Here is a 6,245-nt window from a genome sequence, read left to right on the forward strand (position 1 = left end):
TCAGGCATCTAATCAATGCTTGGAGTTTTCTTACCCTTGCTCTCAGCTTGTCTTCTGCTTGCTGCTGCCTCCATCTCCCTCCCTGACATCAGCCTGTCCCCTGAGAAGGTCTCCTTTCTGCTGGGGATTCCTAGGACTCCCCACACCTGCTCTTTATTGCTTCATCTTCATGTAATATGAAATATTGCCTTAATTTGTACCTGCTCATGGGAGGTTTAAGGCATCTCCCTGCCCATTTGCCCTGAGATTTCTCTGCCTCTATCACTCACCACTTGCTGCTTCCCTCGGGAAATGGGGGCTGCCTGGCTGGGCACAAGGTCTGGTTTTTGTGGAGGCCACAGACTGTTTGATCCCCTTCTCTGCTGTTTTTGGGGATAGTAAGTGCACCTCTGCAAAAACTGAACAGTCCAGGGAGGTGTTTTCACCCCTGAAAAGCTCACCTTTCTCCTTTCTCGACTCTCCAGCTGCTCCTTTAGGTCCTCTCTGTGCCTTTGGTGTGACCATCTTGTGCCCCAGAGCTCTTTGGCTTCAGTGAAATGTCGACAATCCTGAAATGTGAGTGTTTGGTGCGGACTCAGGGGGACCTGCTGGGTTTGTGTGTGCTGGATGCTGGCAATGAACCTTCCTCTGTGCCCTTGTAGGGTTTGGACGGGAAGACAAGGAGAGAGAAGAGAAGGAAAAGGACAAGAAAGAGGAGAAGGAAGAAAAGGAGAAGGAAAAGGCTGAGGGAGAAAAAGAGGACAAGCAGAAGAGAAAGGAGGAGGAAGAAGAGGAAAAGGTAGGGGAATGATGGATTTTTCTGCAGAACCATTTTCATCCTGGCTGTGAAGGGAAGCCATGTCTGACCCACAGCAACCCCACGCCTGTGGTGGATGGAGCTATGCCATCCACAGCCTAGAAATCACACTCTGTGTGGCTTTTCCACTGAGAGACAGCTGTCTCTTTTCTCCCAATATTCTCAGCTAGTTCTCCCTCCTTTTCCTTTCCAAATGAAATACTGCCATGGACAGTGATGCTGCCCGCACTGCACACGCCACCCAATCCTTGCTCTTGGCTCTGGAGTTCCCTGCAGGGCCATGGGCACACGTGGTTCCACAGCAGCACCAGTGGTGCAAAGCCTGGCTCTAGATACCCACAGGACCAGGAGTCTCAAGGCTCTAGCTCAAACAGCAAATGGGGTGTCAGGGTCCCCAGTGATGCTTGTCCCTCTCTCTCTCTGCCCTGGCAGGGAGATGGGGAAGAGGACAGGAGCAGCAGCAGCAGCTCCGACAGCGACCTGGAGGAGGTAACAATCCCCCCAGCTCCATGCTGGGGCCTGGCTGCCCCACTGCCCACCAGCCCTGTGGGGTTTGCACCTGAACCCCCTGTGTGGATGCTGTCGAATACTTAGAGGTACCAGGGCCTGGGACACCCAGCACTCCCCTCACATGCTGTCCTTTTTCTTTGTGTCCCTGCCCCAGGACCGCAGCAGTGACAAAGATGATGAGCAGGAAGACAAGGATTAGCCTTTCCCTGCTGGAGTGGCAGCGGATGCCCTGGGCTCGCCGAGGAGGTGGTGATGTACACGTAGCAGCATGTGCTGGAGGGCGTCTGGGCCACTCTTAGCCAAATAAAGATGTTGTGGGCTCCAAAGAGAAATGCTGTTTATTCATCCGGTCACACTGCCTCCCCTCCGGAGAAGGAAACAGCCAAGGAAAAGCAGTAGGTGGGGAACTGGGATCTGCCTGAGTGGATGTTGTTCAAGACCATGATGAGAAAAATCCAGGCTCTCTGGCTGCCTGGCTCTGCATAGTCACACCACGTTAGGAAGCACCAAAAACCTCCCTATGCCCTGCAGGCCTCTTGCTGTGGGATGGAGCAGCCTGAGCAGGGACAGATGAGCTGCATGAAAGCGGCTCCAGACGCCTGAGGCTGTGCTGGAGCTGTCATACCTGATTTGAGATTTATCAAAAACTGACGAAGAGCAGTTATAGGAGGGAAAAAGACCCCGACAAACCCCTCTCTTTCTGCAGTGCTGACCCCAGCGCAGGGGCCACACGTAAGCTCAGCCCTAGCCCCGCGGCAGCCGCCGGAGGCTGGCACCGGGCGCAGCGCCAGGAAAAAAAAATAAGGGGAAAAAATTAGGAAAAATGAGCTGGCACCGCCATCTACCGGGGATGGAACGTCTGGCAGCGGGGCCACGGGTTTCATAACAGCTCGGCTGTTTTATAAGGCTCCCGCAGCGCTCCGGGGGCAGGGAGCGCACCGGGGGCCCGGAGCGCTCCGGGGGCAGGGAGGGCACCAGCCGGGGGTAGGGGCTGCTGGCAGGGTCCAACCGGCAGCTAAAGGAACCTCGGAGTGGGGGACAGGACCAGCATCTGGCCCACCACTGCTGCCGGCGGTATTAGGTCAAGCCCAGAAGTCTCACCATCAATAAAATCTTCATTGGCATCTTGGGCACAAGCTGCGTCGCTGCCTTGCTTTGCTTTCCTTAAGAAGTCTATTTTTATGGGTATTTTCCTGAGTAATGCAGACTTCAGACAAACTTTAGATTTAAAGTCAGCACCGCAGAGGATTTTATTCAAAACCACAGAATGTGGCTTTGGATGTTGTTTTCACAGAACAAATGCAGCCAGCTCTTGTATAATCCCAACAAACAGCAGGAAAGATGCTGAGGAATGTTGTCTTAATTATCTAGCACAAAGATTAAAGGGAAAACGAAGATGAGAAAAACAAACAGCCCCCAAAGCTAAACTGGGTTTCAATGGGTTGGTTTGGCTAGTGCAAGGAAAGACTGATTTTAACTTCCTTATTGCTCCATGAACCCTTGGGTACATAAATGTAAAATAATCCGGTGTGGGGTTATTTTACATATTTTACTTTCCCCTCTGTGCAAGTACACAGGACTCTTGCACGAGACACAACTTATTTTCAAATAGTATATGGAGTTGCAGCATTTTACAGTCCCCTCAAGCCACTCTACCATAGGATGGGAATATCTTGGAATAAATTCTCTGTGTTTGGCCATGAAAAGTGGAGGCCTTGCCTTTGCTGTTTAAGTTAAAGGTTGGAAATTTTCAAGCATGCTGTGCCAGACTCTGAGGTCAAGCATGCCTGTAGATGCTCAGGTGGAGCTGAGAGGTGTTGCATCTTACTGGAGTGAGATTCTTCTTTCCAGTGGACAAATATTTTACCTAACAAGCTAAAAGCCCTAGAATTGTCCTCCGTGCCTTCTGTCCCAGCTCACAAAGTGGGTGGAGCTTGCATATGGCTGTCTGCAGCTGACCCCACTGCCATGTCCTCACACTGCCCCAAATCTCAGGATCTTCATGTGCTCAGGGACAGCGTTGGGTACAACCAGCACTGCTGGGTGATGGTGAGCACCAAGCCAGGCAGAGCTTTCCTGTTTGCTGTTTGTTTTACAGTCCCTGCTTCAGGCCACCATGCTACATTCTGTGCAAATATTACAAGCGTAGCTGGATCCCTGTGGCACAAGGGCAGAGAGCCAAACACATCCAGGGTTCGGCAGGGCGAACATCCAGGTGTCTCCTACGGCAGCCGAGGTTCTCCATCCTGCCTTTGGCACCTCACCTGGTACACAGACTGCTCCCCTCTGTGCCCGTGTGCTGCCTTCATTTGGACTGCATTTGGCCAAGTTTCCCCAGAGAGCTGTGGTGGTGAAAACCATTTCAAGTTGTTTGGTCTTCCCAAGTCCTTGTTTCATCTCAGCCCTGGCTTGAAGCCGGGTGACATGAATGGGTGTATAGCATGAACATTCATGCCAGCCACGGGGATAAGGACTCTGAAAACACTTAAGTGGAGGAGAAAAAAGGCAGGTGGAACATCAGGCTTTTGGGGATGCTGAGGACCTTCAGCCACAGCAGTGCAGTAGCTGTCCTGAGGGACACATCCCCACCGTGACCTCGGTGTGTTGAGATGGGTGTTTGCCCACAGACATTACAGCTGGCAGCTTCCCAGGCATGAGCTCTGACTCCATCAGGCTGTTTAACCACCCCATTTTGCTTGAAGCATCTGCAAGGTTCAGCTGGGGGCTCCTTGGCGCTGATGTGCCTTCAGCTGGCTGGGAGAGGAGTGTGGACAGAGCTGTGCTGAACGCCCATCACAGCAGGCTCTGGAAGGGTGGAGTAGGAAAAGAAGACCAGCAAGAGGAACTGGCAGTTGTGGAGTTACTTAAGCAAGTCTTGTTTACAAAAATTTATTCCTCTTTATATAATAATTTTGGCTGGTCCTTGGGGAGCAGGAGGGGCTGTGCTGCCCCTGTTGACAGCTCCTGGGGGTTACCTGCAGGTATCCCACAAGGCACGTGGCTGTCTGGAGCCTCATAGCAGCAGAAATGCCCAGAGAGCTTAGGTGTGGAAAAAGAACTGATTGCCCCACCATTTCATGCAGAGATGCCCACAAATGAAGGCATTTTTCTATAAATGCTAGTGATTTCAGAACAGAAAGGTTGGACTTTTATTTTGTGACGAAACTTTTCTGGGAGCTTTATTATATAAAGCGTCCTATTAGAGAAACAAGGCTCTTTAAGGTAGAGATCAAAAAGAAATCTTTCTTCTGTTCCTAACTGACCTTCTTTATGGAAAATTTCAAGCTGCTTTTTCATTCCACTAAAAAACGGAAACAGTTAGAAATCCTGACTTTCCCAGAAAAGCTGATTCCTGCAGCCCTGCTTATGATCTGCTAATCTCTGCACAGTGCTGGGCAGAGGTTTCCTATGAAACCACTCTTCTATTTTTGCACTGAGTAAGAAGAAAAGCAAAACCCAAATGGAACTGGAGTTGTGCAAGTGAGAGGTGTTTTGGAAGGTGAAATTCCTACTTCTGCTCTTGCTCCCTGCACAGCACCTGCACTTGCTCCTCTCTCTGCTGCATCCTTTTGCAATTTGTCCTTCCTTTCTGAAAATTTGTAAATTAAAACTTTTTGTTATGTAAATTAGCAGCTAGAAGTTATAGCAGAGCTTTATTCACTAAACTGCTTGGGATTAATTTTCACAAAAATGAGCCTAAGGATACACACCTTTCACAGCACCCTCCTCTCCCCTGTAAACCCCTCCAGGACTCTGTGTCTGCTCTTTACTCCCCAAACCCCACTGCAATAACTTCCTAAAACACACAAAGAAATGGTGCCAGGCTTCTTGCAAAGGAAAACCTGCAATTTGATCTGGCAGATCCACCAGGACAGGTTTCTGGGTGACAAATCTGCTGAGTACTAACAACTTGACCTCTTTAAAAGCCGTGACGTCTGTGCGTTATGAAAGGACGAGCTGGCGGCAGGGCGATGACTGACTTACCCAAACATGATTCACCTGCTGTTCAAAGTACAGCGAGAGGTGGAGGCAAGCCAGCCTGTGAGATAAAAAGGCACAGACAAAATACTTGTCTGCTACAGGCAGCTCTTTATAACTGTGGTAGAGACACAGGCCTGCTCACCCTGCCTGAAATCCAGCCCAGCGCCTGTGGGGCAGGTGAACTGCAGGAAGAGCCTGAGCAGCCCTCTGCACTGCTCCCCGAAACTTCAAGGGGCTTCATTCTCCCCATGGCCAGCCATGGCTCTTAGATGGAATTTGAGCTTTGCAAGAGCTCTTTTGTCCTCACCAAAAACAGTGAGTTATCACCACCACCACCACTGGTCGTGGTGGAGATGCTAGAGCTGAAGGAATAAAGACCTACAGGAGGAAGGAGAGGATGAGGAAGCTACACACAAAAGCTCATCTGGCAAAATGTCTGTACAGGAACCAACACCAAGAGCAGAGAGAAGGGGAAAGATCTGCAGCCCCCCCAGGCAGTGCAGCCTGGGAAAGCACTCATCCAGCAGCTCTTGGCCATTGGGGAACAGAGTACTCATGGAGGGGATGCTCAGCTGCAGGACTTCAGTGCTTGTCCATGTTTGCCCTGCAAACCTCTCTGGCACCAGCCAACTTGCTTCCAGTTGGTGCCCTGTAAAGGGAGTTGGGCTCCTTTGCCAGTGGCACCTCCTGTGACCCATTAGGTGTGGGATGAGGGGGACAAGCTTGACCCTGGACGTGGCCTGAGATGGCAGGACAGAGGCATCCCTGCAGAACAGGCTCTGCCACCTGCAGAACCCACCCACTGCCACTTGCAGCCTCCTCTGGCAAAGTGCAAAGGCAGTGCTGGGTCCCTGCCAGCCCTGCTGGCATCTCTGTCAGGTGGGTGGGAGCTAAACAGGAAAAGTGAAAAAAGGAAGAAGTGAGGGAGGTGGCATGTACTCGCTTCTGGCTGGGGCAA

General features: G+C 51.1%; 1 long non-coding RNA gene across 1 annotated transcript; it reads left to right on the forward strand.

Moving 5' to 3' along the window:
- The first annotated feature begins 479 nt into the window (after positions 1-479).
- On the forward strand, positions 480-1,500 carry LOC126638556 (uncharacterized). Its single transcript, XR_007628631.1, has 3 exons — positions 480-555; positions 642-778; positions 1,469-1,500. It is a non-coding gene; the product is annotated as an uncharacterized LOC126638556 (long non-coding RNA).
- Positions 1,501-6,245: the final 4,745 nt, after the last annotated feature.

The sequence above is a fragment of the Myiozetetes cayanensis genome, unplaced genomic scaffold, assembly GCF_022539395.1.
Source record: "Myiozetetes cayanensis isolate MyiCay16 unplaced genomic scaffold, myiCay2020 scf17, whole genome shotgun sequence".
Taxonomy (NCBI): domain Eukaryota; kingdom Metazoa; phylum Chordata; class Aves; order Passeriformes; family Tyrannidae; genus Myiozetetes; species Myiozetetes cayanensis.